This window comes from Pinus tabuliformis, chromosome 6 (genome assembly GCF_031772625.1).
Source record: "Pinus tabuliformis cultivar Carrire ecotype Pingquan chromosome 6, CPIR1, whole genome shotgun sequence".
Taxonomy (NCBI): domain Eukaryota; kingdom Viridiplantae; phylum Streptophyta; class Pinopsida; order Pinales; family Pinaceae; genus Pinus; species Pinus tabuliformis.
Genome location: NC_142292.1, coordinates 1,863,658,228 through 1,863,676,795, shown reverse-complemented (window position 1 = coordinate 1,863,676,795; position 18,568 = coordinate 1,863,658,228). Strand labels below are relative to the sequence as shown.

The 18,568-nt window shown below is 36.5% G+C and overlaps 1 non-coding gene and 1 pseudogene across 1 annotated transcript; both read right to left on the bottom strand.

The window, feature by feature from the left end:
• Window positions 1-1,230: 1,230 nt before the first annotated feature.
• Window positions 1,231-2,289, bottom strand: LOC149266540 (ATPase GET3B-like; annotated as a pseudogene).
• A 78-nt stretch (window positions 2,290-2,367) lies between these two features.
• TRNAQ-CUG (transfer RNA glutamine (anticodon CUG)) lies at window positions 2,368-2,447 on the bottom strand. Its single transcript has one exon. It is a non-coding gene; the product is annotated as a tRNA-Gln (tRNA).
• Window positions 2,448-18,568: the final 16,121 nt, after the last annotated feature.

The window sequence follows — 18,568 nt, the reverse complement described above, 5'->3', positions numbered from 1 at the left end:
TAGTTTCAAAATCTGGACCTTAAACCCACCAAAACTACGAGCATTAGATATGTGAAAATTACATGAATTATAATTATGTCGCATTTGTTAGAAAACTTCGTCAAAAAGTTGTATACAAACAAACAAACAGCGTCCACATGACTAGGACAACTGTTTACTAACCATAATAGCATCAAATGCCAGGAGAAATCAACTTGGTGTGTTACAAGGATCACTGTCTTGTTTGATAGTGCTCCCATTAGGTATTCCTACACATCAAAATCCGTGATTAATAAGAACTGAGGAAGCTAAGGAAAATGAAAATCATTGTTGTAGAAAGGTGTAACGTACAAATTAGTACTAGTTACATATTAACTGTAAAACCCATATATCAATCACCATATTAACCTTAAACAGGCTAGTAGCAGTGTGACCATCAACAACACTGAAAGGATCATCCAAAAGATAAATATCAGAATCTTGATATAAGGCACAGGCAAGTTGTATCTGCTGTTTTTGGCCACCGCTGGATTTACACCTCTTTCTCCTATTTCAATCCGATTGCCAAAGGGAAGATTCTGGAGGTCTTTATCCAGTGAAGACTTGAGGATAACTTCCTGATAGTTCTGCTCGTCCATGGAACACCCAAATAATATGTTGTTTCGTATTGTTCTAGTTTGAATCCATGCAATCTGAGAAACATATGCGACGGTGCCATAGACTTGCAACTGCAGAGGCAGGGTTGAAAACGTTAAGAAAGAGAATCCATCAATTTAAACGGTTGACAATGTTAAGGTAAGGGGGTAAATAATTCATACTCACACTGCCCCTCAACTTTGGTACTTCTCCGAGTATTGCAACTAAAAGAGTTGATTTTCCAGACCCAACTTCTCCACAAATTGCCAATTTTTGGCCATGCTTAACCTCCATATTTATGTTTCTCAATGTGGGCTTTGATGAACTGGAATCCCAACTTAGTGTTGCAGAACTAATAAGAAGAGAGATGTCAGAGTTTTGATGAAATACCATTACCCGCTCAACCAACCCATCCTTTAATTCGGCAGCCTCAATAAGTTGATGATACAACTTAATGAGACATTGGTTTGAATGATAACAGCGACTACATTGGGAATTAGTTGAATAGGTTCTTGAACGATGCGCAAAGTGGCTATGTACGAGAAGTAGAACTAGAACCAGCTGTATCTGAAGGAGCAGTTGCAATCATGGATTGACCCAGTGACAACTGCAATAGTGCACTTTTTGACCTACCATTCTTTCCTTAATTTCATGTTGATCACATTTACCGCCACACAATGTCACCCATGAATTTTAGTGTTGGGACACCCCTGATCTCAACATCAACTAATGGTGATTGGAACAACTCGAGATCTGATAAATTTGGGTCTTTTTGGATCATATCAAGAGCCCTTAATTGATCCTTTCTTTTGATTGCACAGAATTTGCAGTCAGATGAAGATGGCGGTAGAACTTGGTTCACGATAAGTCTCTTCACAGGAATACCCTCCTTCTTCAATGCAGAGAACAATCTTGAACTCTCGCTCACAGCCATAACCGTAGGAATGGTGACAATAACAAATTCTGTAGATTCTTTGTCACATAAGAGTTCTTGAACCATTGCCATCCTCTCTTTGAGTTGCTCAAGTTTGTCAGTAGCACTTTCACGACCTTCCCGAGCTTGACCAAACACAAATTTGATTGCATCAGTTGCTGATGCCAACTTTTGTTTTAACTTTATTATTTTTCCTATAGAGGCATCCAAGAAATCTAGAAGAGACAAAGCTGAAGTGTATGACCAGTTGGTGCGGTATCAAATATAATGCAAGTGAACATATTGTATTCTTGTGCTTGAATAAATTGTGTAACCTTTGAGATAGTAATAGCTTCATCAAGACCAGGAGGTGGCGTATCAAGCAACTCTCCTAATTTCAATTCACCTAACTGTTATGCCAATCCTCCAAGGCCCATATTGTCCATAAAGTCCTTGACACCACTGCCACTATCATTCTGAGGTGATGAATGAAATTCTGCTCTTGCTTGCTCAGGATCTATCTCCAATGAAAACAAAGGTGAATCAGTCCCTTCAACAACAACTAGCTTCCCTCCACTTAAATTCTGATCAAAGGAGTCACTCAGAGAATGAGCAGGATCAGTGGACACAACAAGTGTAGGATGCCCACTATTTGCAAATTTAACAGCAAGAGATGTTGCACAGCTTGTTTTTCCAACACCTCCCTTTCCACCTAATAAATAGTATCCCTTTCCACCTAATAAATAGTATTTGCGCTTCATCTCAGTAATCATATTGTCAAAGCTTGTCTCACTTTCTGTAGGGGTTGTAAGGGCGTGAGATTAGCAGGCCATTTAAATTGACAACTGTGGGATTTGAACCCACGCCCTTTCGGGCCAGAGCCTAAATTTGGCACCTTAGACCACTCGGCCAAACTGTCATTAAAAATTCAAGCCAACGCCATTCAGCCCAAGAAATTCTTTCACATTTTCAGCCGGATCTGAGATTACCAAACCTGGAATGTGAGGGTGAGAAACTGCTATCATTAATGGCTTGCATAAAATTACCCTCTGAGATTTCCTGTGTGAGTCCACCAATGGCTAGAGTTAAAAACAAGAATATCGGCTCCCCTCCATCCTCTGCCATTACTCTCGGCCGAGTCCAGACGAAGCACCACTTTCTGGTGTCCTTGAACTGTAGTGGTCACCATATCCACCAGGTACGGAGCTCAATAAAACTACACTGTAACTCAGTAATCCTGCCAATACCCAAATCATAAGACTGTTGCCAACTCTTCCTTCTTGCTCTGTCTCCCCCTCTTGCAAAGAAGCTGAGAACTTGTCACAGTCAAAATCAAATCGATTTTTACAAGCCCGGCGAGGGTTTGAGTCTCAAAGACTTGTAGTGCAAAAAATTATGGAAACATCTGATAAAAGGAAGGGAAATGAGGAGTTACAGAGTAAGAGCGTAGCGGGTGCACAGGGTAATGTAATGGGAGGCGGAGGATGAACCGTGGCCGTAGGCGGCAAGGAGGGATCCTCTAACCCACTAGACCCAAATATTCACTAAAAAAAGTTTATAACCCTCATAATTACTTGTAAGCATTTTTATTATAAAAAAATTATGTGGAACTGATTTCATTTAAGACTAATTTAATGATTTTTTTCCATTTTATCGACAATTTAGAACTTCTTGTGTCACTACCATGTGTATCCTTAACTACATCACTCTGATCTCTTGTTGGAAGCTCATATTCCTCATGTTTAACCACTATATGCTTCTCCTTACTCTGTCGGTGCACAACATTTGGTTGTTCCTTCAAGTGAAGGATACTTCCCTGATTACCAAGAGGAATGTTTCCGTTTGAAGATGGCTCAGTAAACAACGCTTAGTCCAAAACCATTTCACATATATTATTACAATTCTCTTTTTATAATTTCAGAGCATATGTTGATCCAATGCTCTTATACTAAGTTTCACAAGCCCACAAAAAAAAAGATGCCAAGGAAGAGAGATAACAACCTCCATAGAGATATTTGGGCAAAAAGATGCATCAAGAAGACGAAGATTTGGACAAGCAGCAGCAATTTCCCGAAGTGTTTCGTCACTAACATAAGAGCAATTGGACATGTCCAAAGATGTTAATAATGGGCATGAAGTTGCCACAACACGAACGCCTGCATCTGAAAGCTTGTGGCAAGATGCCACATCAATTTCATGGAGTTGAGGGCATTGCAAAGTGGCAGAAGCCATGCATGAGCGTCTAAGGGACAAAGTTTCCAACTATGGACACCTGATAGAGATCTGAATTACACGACAATGTGTAATTTGGAGGTGGCGCAACGAATCATGTTTGACCTGAATCTCTTGCGAGCCACTTCCTAGAGATGCTTCAGCAATGTTTAAACGATCGAGTACAAGGAAATCTACTAATCCGTTGAAAAAAACCTTCACTTAAAGGTCGCCTTCACCGTTTCAACAAACTGTTACCCTTTTTATACTATTACAGATTTTATATAAACACAATTTAGGAGTGTAGCAAGTATATTTCATTTTGGCCTTTACATAAATCATGCTTTTTCCATAAAGTTGAATATATTTTTGAATCGAAATTTGGCCAAGTGTTTCACTATTTTAATATTAGATATGGATTTAACTTTATCAAAAATTTAAAAATCAAACTATAAAAAAATAAAAATAAAAAATTGTGATATTCAGTAGAGAAATGAAGCTACTAAAAATCATGTCCCAATATTGCTTGGAACTGCCAGGACTTAATACAAAGGACAAACTCTGCCTTGCTAGCTTGATGTTTGTGTATTATGTAGTTGGGTGTTTATTATGTGAACATACTTTGTATGCACGTTAACTATTTCCTGCAACTAGCTATTATCTATTTCATACTCATGGGATAGAGAATGTGAAAGCATGAAGATATAACACTTTTTTTGTTTTCTTGAGGTGAAATGTGCACTGATGATGCATTATGTTTCTTTCACAGTTACACATTTTGGTAAAATTTCACATGTCAAATATTTCTTTACTTGTCTCTCTTGCTAAAATCTTAGTAAATTAGTCTATGTCATATGGAATCCAAGAATTGTCTACGACATATGACTTACAGGTCTGGCAAGACAAGTATTACCATTTAGCCCCCCAATGCCTGATTGGGGTAAACAAATTTTTTAGTGGAATATGCACCGAGTCTCGTAACAGATTCAAGAAAAGTTTGGGATGTGTTTGCTAAAATCTATGTTTGTACCTTCATTCGAGATCATCAACATTCTTGACCTTACATGTCATTCTTTGGTCCTCATCCAAGAATTGAGAGTCTCTAAGCAGTCTGTGACAATCAGGGTTATGAAACCAAGTTTTAATCACGTGGATTGGGGCACATTGTCTGGATCACAAGTCATTGTTGCAATTTGTTTTATAGTTGAAATATGTACAGGTGCAGTGTTGATGTCAGTTCACGAAGATTAAGGGTGATGAATATAAGAAGGCCAAATCTTGGAGGTTAAAAATTAAAATAAAACAAAAAGTAAAAGAATGGAAAATTATTTGGGATTAAATTTCAATCTTTGATTTAAATAGGTAATGTTTAAAGGGGGTTAATGTTTTATCTGGTTAATATTTCATGTTTCAAAGGTATTAAAATTCTTTGATTACAAGACAGGTGGCAGCATAATATTTGGCTATGTAGGTATCTTTGGCATATTATTCCCACGCATCTTAGCCATTGATGATTGTTAAATGATAGCATTTGACCTTGATCTAGATCTGATCAGTTTGTTTGGCATCGAATGCTTGAAGGCAATGCGAGAATAGATTTGACTCGATCTCAAGGGCTTTGCAATGGGCTAAAGTTGAATGGAACATGAGGGCTTCATGTTTGTTGCAAGGACGTTTGTCCGAATTCGAAAGATTTTAAAGCTTGAATGAAAGGCAGTTGATGACTTGCCTTGAATAGAAGTCCTGGAAGAAGTCAATACTTAAAGCATGTGACCGACAAAGATGCAAAAAACATGGAAAATGGTTGTTAACTAAACTGATCAATAACTAAATCAGTTATTGCAAACCCAACACAAAAGGGAATTGGTTCCATTTGATCCATTTGGAATTTGATTCCTTGACTTCCATATTGAATTTACTTCTCTGGGATCCAATTCAGAAATAGTTCTGGACGGTACATTAGAAAGACAAATATTAGAGAGAGGTTATGGTAATGGTCATATGTTAAATGTAATAATATAATTTTGTGCTTTAATTTAATAAAGATAAGTGGCTTAAATTAATAAAGTCACATGTTATAAATAATATTAAGTTAAACCGGGTTAGTCATGTCTTAATGAAACAGGGTGGTTGTACGGGGTAGTCTCACTCCTCTTTATATATCGAGTCTTGATATTTTCCATATTAAGTTATAACAAGCAATATCTCCATTTCTTTTGTCTCTTCTTTTTTTGCAAATATTATGCTATTGTGTATGTCCATTACCCAACAACAATGGGTCCAAAGACCAAGGTAACATGAGAGTTGAGTGTATTTAATCACCAGAAAAATATAGAGTTGCGTAGAGTTAGAAGAAATCAAACTAAGAAGGGAATAAAATAGTAGGTGACCGAGTCAAGATATTGCCTAGCATCCATGGACTTGAGATTGAGCTGATCATATTCACTGAAGTATTAAAGAAATTATATGCATGAAACTTATACTAGAACTTTCTAGTGGAATTGATAGTGCACTAATCCGTTGTTTTCCAATATTGACCATATCACAAGTCGAGCTAAACCTGTAGAACTCTTGATTGAGGTTTAAGAAAATAGTTAGCAATTAAACTTATAAATCTAGATAAGAAAGCCTTGAAAAGTTAGGTTTAGGCCTTGTTCCTGGTCTTAAATTTTGACAAGCTTGTGAAGATAGAGAATAATACTTTGTAGTTTGTAGTTGTTGGAAGAATTGTAAGTTGGTTGCATTTTAATGTACAGCGTGTGATTGAGAGTGGAAACACCATATTGAATGAGGCAATTTCCATTTTGGAAATTTAGCCAACTCGACATAGTGGTTACTTGGACCTTAAATCCAATTCAAGTAAAGCCATTAAACCTTACAAGAATCAACTAAGAAGGCTGAGAGAGATTTCTAGTGGGATCTGAATTTGCACGCCAACAAGTGGAAGTTCAAATCGTAAATGTTTTATTGAAGTTCAAGGAAGGATGAAAGTGAGTTGACAAAAATTGATGAACTTGTGTCTTTGGTGATGGGGATCAGTGAAGTCCAAGTGCAATTTGAAGGTTTGACAAAGTCCAATCATAATTTGAAGGATCATTTTGGTATCAAATACTAGATCTTTGGTAATTAAAATCAGATAAAATCAAATTTCGGTATTGAAGTTTGTTTCATGCTGATGGATTCCAAGAACTTACAACTTGAAGGCCTAAGCCAAGAAGGTTGAGAACAAAGTTGAAGATTAAAAAGGGACAAACTATGGGTATGAAAAGAAACCAATAGATTGTAACATGAGAAACACTACAAGAGCCTGAAAATATTGGAGAAGGAAGACAGCTAGGGTATCGTCCCAAATTAAATAATCGGACAATATAAAATGTCTTTGAGACTTGGCAATAAGCTAGAAGATGAAATCCTAAAAGCCTACATCAAAACTCTGCTAAATTTTGAAATTCACCAGAAGAGAAGATCAATATGCTTCAATGATTCATGCTGACTAATTTGAGTAAAATGTTGGAACCAATTCCATGATGCCAAACAACAATATTCTTACTAGTCAAATGCAAATGACATGATACAACTATATATGTTAGTTATGGAAACGAGACTTGTGATCCTAGTTGTTTCAAGTTGATGGAAATTTGGAAATCCATAGCTTTATTTGAGATATAGATGCCGATAGACTTGATTATTGGTTAAGACAGCTTGATATGTACTTTGAGACACAAGAATATTCAAACTTGCAAAAGATAATTTTTTCTAAGCTGAATATGAGTAGAACAGCACGAATAACTTTGTTGAAGACCAATGATAGTTAGGTACTATGTCTATTAGCAACTAGTAAAACTTTCAGCAGTCATGGAGCAAGTTTTCTATAGTAGAGTATGAGAGAAGTTTGAAGATTAAAGGGTAATTTTTGAAGTAGAAGTTGGGCCAAGCAATATCATAATATATTGAATAGTTGCATTGATACATACATTATAAAGCTTCAAATCTGTCATGTGCCTAATTGCCCATTTATTCAATGGGGCTTGCCAATATTTTGGTATTTTTTTTACTTTGGTACCACCTTGTAGCATATCCAGGTTCAAATGCTATTTTTCATTGCAGAAAGTTGAATTTTGCTTCAACTCTAAATTGTTTGTCGAAGGGTTTCACAAGGTTGTCACATGAGCATCTGTGATGCCCATTTTGACTTAGATAGCTACCTATGCTAAGGCTCTATTTTGTAGTTCCGTGTTATTTATTTATGAACACTATGTAATATTGATGCATTTAGTTGAACAGGTGAAACTACTTATATAAATCATTAGATGGATTAGGTATTGATGATGGAAATGTTTGATGTATGACCTAATGTATGACTTACTTGGTTATGATTTATCTAGTGCATAACTTATCAGAGTTATTGTTCTTTCATGTATGGCTTAAGTGGATATGATTTCTCTAATGAATGACTTAGTGAAATTATGATTTATCTAATGTAAAATTTATTTCCAGTATGAACTACAAAATTGACACGTGGATACTAGACTTATTAACATGATGTTTAAGATCACTTATCTATATATATTTTGTTGTTATATATACGCATGAATGAGAACTAACCTGCAGATTGGAAAGAACTATATGATAACCAAGATCTACTCTTCCATTGGGGAAGGTCGAGACATCTAATGAGGAAAGGTATGATGTACATTGTTCTATTATATTTTGTATCTACTTGATATGCACTCTTATGACATAGGTAAAATGTAAATGGCAGGTGAAAAGACTACCTAACTGGATTATTCGATGACAAGTATCCAACTAGCACTATAGTGTGGTCCATATTAGGGTGTTGACCCTAGTGTAAGGATGGGTGGAGGTATTTCCCACCATGTAACCTCCAAACCTGGAATCGTGGGAGGGCAGTGATGGACACGCTCCCCTAGACGTGTGATGACGATTTCCAGTTGGTGTTGACCCTAGTGTAAGGAGGGGTGGAGGTATTTCCCACTATGTAACCTCCAAACCTGGAATTGTGGGAGGGCAGTGATGGACACACTCCCCTAGATGTGTGATGACGATTTCTAGTTGCCTGTTGGGGAAGTTAGGTCAATATAGTCGACGCTTCCGCCATATTGGTTTTATCAGTGGTTAGATTGGTATAGCCGATGCCATAGTATATAACAGCAGAGGATGGATAGGGTGGGAATGGAAGTAGGTTAGGAAGGATAGGAGGATATAGATTAGTTGGAGACTCTTGATGGGAAGTGGTGTCATTGTCTGACTTATCAAATTTTACTACTATAACTCTCTCTCTATTTTGTTATGCCTTATTGTCAAACTGCTTTCGAACTCCTTGTATCTTTTTTACTCTAACTTTGAGACGAAGTTTTCTGAAGGAGGGGTGTATGTAATTCCCTACTTAATCTTATCATGCAAATTTTATTTACCTGAAAATATTGACTTATAATTATCAAGAAATATTGGTATATACTTACATTTGTGAAACTATAATTTTTATTTACTGATATAAATTTTATTATTGTTATTATTCAATTCCCAACTTGTCTTCTCAAATTTAATTTTGGATAGGATATGGTCTCCTTCCATTTATTCCAATTTAAATATCCATATCCCCAAAATGTCCTCTCAAATCTACTTGGGAGAAGATATGGTCTTCCCCAATTAATTTCCAAATTAAATATCCATATCTTATCCCCAAAATGTCCTCTCAAATCTACTTGAGAGAAAATATGGTCTTTCCCAATTAATTTCCAAATTAAATATCCATATCTTATCCCAAAAATGTATTCTCAAATCTACTTGGGAGAAAATATGGTCTTCCCCAATTAATTTCCAAATTAAATATCTATATCTTATCCTCAAAATGTCCTCTCAAATTTACTTGGGAGAATATATGGTAAGAAAAGTCAAGGATACTAAATGATAGGATGAGGGGGTATTCATGACATTAATGATATGTGGTTGAGGTGGATGGGAGGAAGAGGCTTAAAAGGGGGAAGGATGATGAGAGGAAGGGGGGGGGGATTCCTTGGTCTTGCTTTTGTTTTGGAGGATTGTGTTTGAGAGAGGAATGTGGAGAAAGAGAAGGGAGAGAATGGAGAGATAAATGAAGGAATACAAACTTGGATTTGGAGAGTGTTGTGAAACTTGGACACACTACATCTGGTTGGACTTGGGCTCGGATGGCTAGGGAACCTGTGGAGGTTCCCTGGGCTAAGATATACTTCCTAGTTGGCTGGGAGGCAAATCCAGTCGGGTAGTCAAGAGAAGCATCCCAATAGAGTTAGGAGCTCAAGAGCATCTCAACAAAGCTATTGGAACAGGTATTCCTCCACTTATCGATTACTTATGTAAATGGCCGCAATGAAATTTTTACTTATTTAATTTGTGGTAAATAAATTTTAATGGTACGTTGTCATCAAATAAATGTTTATATATAAATAAATTATTTCCTTCTGATTGTGTTTAAAATTAGATAAATTTAGTTTTAATTAGAGGGCCCTAGGAGGGATCCTCGCGCATTCCTAATCTCTTTAGATATCATCTTATCCGTCCTCTAGTGGAATATGACATGGCGCCAGTTATACTTTCATAACCATTCATAGACCCTAAGGATGATGGCATCGACTATATCGACCTGATTTCTCAAATAGACATCTGACAACCATCATCACACGTCTAGAGGAGTGTCACTCGCACAAGCCTCCCATGACTCCGTGTTTTGAAGGATAAACGGTGGGCAATACCTCCACCCCTCCTAATAGGACCAAGGTCAACAGTCTATCATGGTATCTCATTAAGTCTTAATTGTTCTTGGAGTTTTGTCATCATGTGGTCGGTTTGGTAACGATGTTATTTGCAATGTAAACACTTATCCACACATTAAAATATATGCATCAATATATTCAAATCGTATTTAAATAACAGTTTATGTGTAACTCATATATGTTGTTATCTATGACATAACATACTTGGCCATGTCCAGCCCATATATTCTATAAGTTAGCTTTCATATTAAAATGTAGTCATTCTTTTATTTTCATCTCATTAATCACGTCGATATGCAAAAATGAAATAAAATTATATATATCTTCATCCATAACATAATTCATGATTTAGATTTCAAAGCAAAGTTCAACAAATACTAAACTTCATAGTATTCATATTCCAACAATGCTAATTAAATAACATATTTCATATTGATATCCACGTACCAGCAAAGTTAAACAAATAACATATACCATGTACCAGCAGAGTTAAACAAACAACATATTCTTATTGGTATCCATGTACCAGCAAAATAAAATTCATTTTTACATGTGATAGTTCAAAATGATAGTCTTAAGTATCTAACTAAAATAAAGTAGTCATATACAAAATAAGGTTTTAAGTTCATCAAAATCAACACAAGTTGGGATATCTTCGACATATGGTCTTTGTATCTTCCCAGATAGCCGATCCAGGGCTATACTTGTCCCACTAGACCTTAACTTGGTCTATCAGATGGCTCTTGCGCTGTCGAACTCTACATTCCAGTATACATAATGGGTTGACTTAAATGGTTCCCTTGTCTAATACCTACAGTTCCTTCCATTGAAGGTTATGAGATTTTTCAGCTATATAATGTCTTAATATGTATACATGAAAAACATTATGAACTTTATGCAAGTGGGGTGGTAGTGCAAGATGAAAGGCTACAGGTCCAACCTTTTCCAAAATTTTGAATGGTTCAATAAATCAGGGTGACAACTTTGTTCCTTTTTCCAAACCAAATGGTGCTTTTGTTTGGTATGATGCGAATGAAAATGTGATCCCCTACTTCATAATTCATATTTTTCTAGTGAGCATCAACATAACTCTTTTGTCTATCGTATGCCTCTTTTAATTGTTATTTTTTTTACATGGTCTTCCATCTCTTGAATTAATTTTGGTCCCACTATCACTCAATCCTCTAACCTATCCCAACTCAACAGTGTTCTGCAAGGTCTGTTATATCATGCTTCAAATAGAGACATCTCGATCGAACTATGGTAATTGTTATTGTATGCAAATTCAACTAAGGGAAATTACTTTTCCTAGTGTGTTTGTTGGTCCATAATGTACGTTCTTAGCATATCTTCTAGTACTTGGTTCACCCTTTCTGTTTGTCCATCAGTCTTAGGATGATAAGTTGTACTTAAATTTAATTGAGTTCCGAAAGCTGACTGCATACAAGTCTAGAATCTTGAATTAAATCGTGAATCTCTATTTGATATGATATTCTTAGGTACTCTATGAAATCTAATAATTTCATTTATAAATAACCTAGCTACATCGACAACTTCGTAAGTATCTCTTATGGGAATAAAATGGGTGTTTTTCATTAATTTATCCACCACAACCAGAATGACATTATGCCTTTGTGGAGTAAGAGGTAGTCCGACGATAAAATCCATAGAAATTACCTCCCATTTGGTCATAGGAATGTCGTGAGGTTGCAGGAGACCTGTTGGATGGCAATGGTCAGCCTTCACTTGCTGACATTCTAGACATTTTGCAATGAATTTGACAATATCATGTTTCATGTATGTCTAAAATAAGAGTTTCTTTGTATCAACATACATTTTCCTTACACAAATACAAACAAAGTTACTGATCAAATGAGAACTATTACCTAAAAACGATAACTCTAGCCAAAAAGCCCCAAAAAAACATGAAAAAACATCCTGAAAATGAAAAGTGTTGATTCTGCATCACCACTTCTTTTTTTTCGAAGTAAATTTTCAATATTTTTTAAAAATATTAGTAAAAAACAATAAAATCCTTTTTTTGGTGCAAAAAACATCTTGAAATCGAAAAATGTTATTGAAAAAGTGTTATCGAAAAGTGTTTTCGATAAAGTGTTATCGAAAAATTGCTCCACGTGCTCCCATGCATCCGGTTATTGTCGTTGGACCTTTTGCCAAATGAGGCATTGACTTCATGAATTGTAACACTCATTCAGTAGGGGGGTATGGCTACATTATCATTGTTCTAAAATATTTTAGTAAATAAGATGAAGCGACGCCTATGTTTGACAACGATGAAAAAACTATTGCATTATTCCTTTTCAACCATATTATTGCCAGATTTGGTGTGCCTCAAACCATCACACAGACCATGGCAAACATTTTCGAAATTACATGATGTCTGAACTTACTGCCAAGTTGGGACTTTAGCATGATAACTAAACTCCCTATTACCCACAAGCTAACGCACAAGTAGAAGCCATTAACTAGATTTTGAAAACCATGCTCCAACGCATGGTGGGGATTCATAAGATGAATTGGCCAACCATTCTTTTTTCTTCTTTATGGGCATACTAAACATTTATCCAAACAACAACTGGATTTACACCCTTTTAGTTGGTGTATGGTCTAGAAGCAGTTCTCCTGATTGAATGTGAGATTCCATCTTTAAAACTAGCCATCAAGCTTCTTCCCACAACTTCCACAGAAGAAGAACATTTTTTTCATCTAGCTCGCCTAGATGAGACCCAACATGATGCCAGAATGGCCAACGAGGCTCACAAAAAATGTTTCAAAGCACAATTTGACCAGAGTGTTAAGCGACATCCCTTATCTAAAGGTGACCTAGTCCTTTTATATGACTAGGAAGTTGACAAATTAGGAGTTGGGAAGCTTGAACCATTATGGTTAGGTCCATATATAGTCAAGTGTGTACTAGCAAAAGGGGCTTATGAACTAGTTGACTTTGATGGAATTCCTTTGGTGCAACCCTGAAATGGGTTGTACCTGAAAAAATATTATGCTTAAGATTTCTTCTGCATAGTCATTGTGTACATATTGTATAGGTTTGCTAGTGTGTTTACAATGTGGTTTTCTAGAGTCTTCTACCACATTTGCTAATATTGGGTTTCATTTTATTTGTAGATGTCGGTGTTCCCTCAGCTATATGTTGGTTATGTTGATGGCGCTAGTCGTAGTACTCAAAACCTTTCTTCGTAAGCGTGGGCAATCTATGCTCTGGATGATGAGTTAGTTAGTCTACAAGGGATTTGTATCAGTTCCTCGACTAATAACACTTTTTAGTATAACATAGTGATGGAATTGTTATATGATGTTATTTCATGTGGTATTCATCACTTAGTTGTCATAATCGATTCACAACTTGTGGTACAACATTTGAATAATGTATATTTGGTAAGAAGTCCAACTTATTATGCATGTTTTTAAGGGTTCGTCTTGTAGGGAACAACCCTATGATTTTATTTTATTTTTTGAAAAAATACAGTAAACTAAGAATACAACCATAAGCAGATAGCATTGATAACTCCAAAATATTAAGCACTTTTATAAAACATCCATGAAATTCACTGCATTACACATATCATCTATTATACATGTTGTTAACTATAGTCACAATGAAGTCATATAAAAGAACATTATGATAACATAGGTATCATTCACCAGGAGACGAGATTCAATCTTGAATTGCTACTACTTGCACTCCCTTATTTGTGTTCGCCTCCAAGTGTGAATGTTGACGTGCTAAATCCGAATGTAGTGACCCACCGGTTGACCTCCTAGCCTACTCCTTGGGTACTCTCCTTCCCCGCGGACCCCCGAGCTGCAATGGGGTTGTACAATGGAGGAAATGTGCTAGCTGGTAGAGGAGAGCACTCCTTGGCTCAAGATTCCCCTCTCTAAAGTCCTCTACCTCACCAAACTCAACTATAGCTCGTAGTCACTATTATGACATAGTCTCATCCATCAAACAATAGGGTGAAAAAAGTCCCTTCTCCCATGGTTTGCCCCTTCTTTTATAGGAGGCTTCATAGTTGACACTTGCCATTTCATGCATAATTATTTATTTATATTAATCCAAAAGTTTGATTATTCACCCACCCATGTGTCAGTCTCTTACCAAGGATCTATAAAATTATTTACTTAAATTTTAATTTAAAAATAATATTTTTCCTCACCTTAACAAGACTTCCAATTTCTTCTCCCAGTTGTCTCTTGATCCCCATTTTCTACTCCTTAATCTGTGTTCATTACTAAATTCAATTGATAAGTCTCATATTTGGTCCCCTAACTATTTCCTAATTTAACTCAATTTGCCTCTTAGATGGATATTCTTATGATGGCTCTTGCCACATGGAGGTTCTCTAATTTTCTCTAAAATTAATTTATTAATATTATTTTAATTCACCACCCTCTTCTCTTATTGAAGTTTTTAAATATTTTAGAATTAATTTTTATACTTACATATATGTCCCTTATGTACATTATATACCTAATATTTTCCAACATGGGAAGGGTAGAGTTCTCAAGGTAAAATATTTTATTTCTTCATATTCTCCCCTTACCCCAAGTTTTATTCTTGATTTAATTGCCTTGATCATAACATCATTTACCACTTGATGTTAATTTGTAGGATTTGCATATATTGATTATATTTATTAGTTTATTTTTAATGATGCCAAGGATGCCAAGTTGGTTGTGACATTCGAGAACTTCCCTTGAAGTTCCAAGGGTGTCAAGTCGGTCATGCCCTTCAAGAACTTCCCTTGAAGTTCCAAGGATGCCACGCCACTTTCCCTTCAAGCATTTAATGACTACGATGGGAAAGTCTAGGTGCAATGACAGAGACCACTATCATCTCTTATGTTGTATGCTATAATGAGACTACTGGTGTCAGGGATCAAGGAATTTGCCTTGATGCGTGACCCCCAGTAAAATCCTCATGAACGACCCTAATTTGGGACCTGCACCCATGACATCGTGATCTTCAAGGCAAAGGTGTTTCGACTTGTCCAGCCCAAGTCACGTGGGAGTGCTAGAGAGTGAGATCAGGGGCACTGTCCCACCCCTCCCATGTAGTTCCATCCAATTGTACAACCCCATGACCCATATGTGAGTCATTCAACCAAGCAACTAACCTATGCATGCAACCACTAACATACCATCAGAATATATATATATATATATATATATATAGTAGGTTTCATACTAGACTTAAAATTTCAAAGACAAAACTCATCATATGCAAGTGTCTCTGGTGGTTTCATGTCATACTCAATAATCATCACTAACAAAGTTTCTTAGTGTTAGTCATTGTCATAATAGCATCATCAACATGACCTAGTCATTTGCATTAGTGTTCATTGTGAATCAGAACTAATGTAAGTAGCTAACATAAGGGACACACCCATCATGGCTATCATCATCATCACATCAATGGGAAACAAACAGATCCATCAAAGCTATCATCATTGTAACATCAATATAAAACATACCTATCCATCAAAGCTATCATCATCATGATATCAATAGAGAACATACATATCATTTATTGTTATCATCATTTACTTGTAGTATGGTCTCTGTCCTATCTGCTACTCCCAAGTCTTCCAGCTCATATTTGTTTCTTGCATTCAGACACTTGATAATTCTATTTGTTGTTGCTGGCATATCTCCCAACTCTGTATTGGTGGCTGAAATGGCTTATTTGGATTTCTCTACTAACTCTTTCTATTCAAAAATAATTTGCATGCTAGGCCAAATTTCATTCATACGATCTATCACTTCGTGCCAAATGATCTCCTTAACCCTCCCTAGCGTATTTCCAATGGAGGATTATTTTTCTGACCTCTGAATATTCTCTATCAATGCCTTTGCTCTCTGCATCTCTACCAAGTGATTGTTTTCAGCTCTTTTAATCTAATCTTGTAGAACACCAACTTGGGATTCCAGCCTCTTGATTTCTTCATTCTGCAGATTCATTCCTTCCATAGATCTTGCCAACTGTTCTGCATTGCTTCCTACTCCTGTGGCTGCACCTACTAGAGTAGTCATTGGTAGGGTTATTAGAGGAAGGGCCTCCATTGTTGTGCGAGCCATCTGTGTTGCATTTTCTTTATCCTGCACCATATTTTGCATCTTTGTCTCCATTTTTTTGACTTGGATGGACTGCTCCACTATTAGTTTCATCATGTCAGCCTTTATTCTCTTTTCCTACTCTATTTCCTTGGTCAGTGGGTCATGTGTAGTAGGCAGCTTGAGTTTCTTCTTCAGCGCTGCAATGTCTAACTCTTTCTTCTTTATTACTTCTTTAGCTACTTTTGTATCTGAGGGACCATATCCAATTTTTATTACTAAGGCTTTCAAAGACTTGATCCTGGCGTCCTTGATAATGATGAAATTCTCTCCATCTTCAATTGAGACTGAGCTTTTGAGAGGGCCACCTGCGTTTTGAATAAATTCATGGAACTGATGGTTAAAGTAAATGAAATCATTTCCCATGTTTTCTTGTGCATCTCCAGTTGATCTATTCGATGGACATTCTTGACATCAAACTCAAAGGAAGTATGCTTGTAGTCTACTAGAGTTTTGGGCTCTGATGTTTGTACCTCCAAAAATCCATATGCATTTTTCCCTTCTCTGAGTCAAAGGAAGAAAGAAGTCTGCCTTGTGCGGTTGCACTCTGCTTCCAAAACTAAGCATAGGTGCTCTTCTTTAGTATTTTGTTTTTTATTTTGATTTCTATGATGGTATAAAAAATTGTCTCTTCTTTCTCTTTAGTCATCTTTGAAGATGAGGATACTTGAAGAGATTGTTGTCTTTCTGAAATCGGAGTAGAAGGAAATGATTGTCCTCCAACTGGGGATGAATCTGGAATATCAATTATGTTGATCACCGTCTACTATGGTGATCCTTTATCTATGTCCATAAGTTTCCTAGGCTTCTTCCTGTACTTCAACCTAAATTCTTTCATGTAAATATCAGCTCCTGGTGACTGATCTTCTCTGGACCTCTTCCATGTTATTCCTTGCTCTTGTTCTTTTCCTTTTTCAGTGCTTTCTTCAATAATGTGTTTCTCCTGCTGCCTTGGAGTCTGTGCACTGGAAGAGGAGATTGCTTGCTTCTCGGCCTCCTGTAATGTATCAGGCATCCATTCTATCTGATTCATATATTTCTCGATTTCGGGCCTTTGAGTGTGGATGTAGGCAGTGGACTTGTTTTCCACCCTCTTCTTAGAAATAATGCCCCATGGGTCATAAGACCATGTGAAGCTATGAGAAAAATTCATCTCCCTTAATCTTTTGTCTGCCTCCTCTCCTGCAGCTCTGTTGTTGCAAATGAAGGGACCAATTTGGGACTTGATCCTGAATTGGGATTTCTTCTTGGCTGATACAAAATGCATCTCATCTGCACTAATCATCTGTCTAATGTACTCCAATGCAAAGATCCTCATGGGGAGGAACTTTGGTAGCTTGTAGGGGGCTAACTCACAGCCATACACTCTTATTTCAGTGTAGTTTTAGTTCTGGCTTGATCAGATAGTTGCATAATTCTCTTTATATCTTCATTTATCCTTGGTTCTGTTGTCCCACTGAGGAGGCTCATTGCTGGGTGGACAAACATTTCCACAAATTTCTTGTAACTGAAATCCTTTTGATCTTTCATTACCAATGTTGTCCAAAATATTATTGATTGAGGTTCACCTTCCTCATTCATTTTGGTTAATGAAAATTGGAACCTGTCTGCCTGAAAATACAAAAACATGTAAACCAACACTGAGGAGTAATGAAAAACTTCATCTGTGAAGAAATTGACCAGTTGTTCATGGATTGCATTTGCTAGAAACTGGCTAAAGTTGAAAAGGACAGAAGGCTTGGATTCAGTTGAGAGGATAGATAGGAAAGTTATAATAGCTTCGTCAATCCATTGGTCATAATAATAGCCAAGTAAATAGGAAAGAACTGTGGCAATATGTCTGGTTTTGTCAGGGAAAACAAAGGAGGAATAAGGAGGGTTTTTGCTTGGCAGAGGTGTG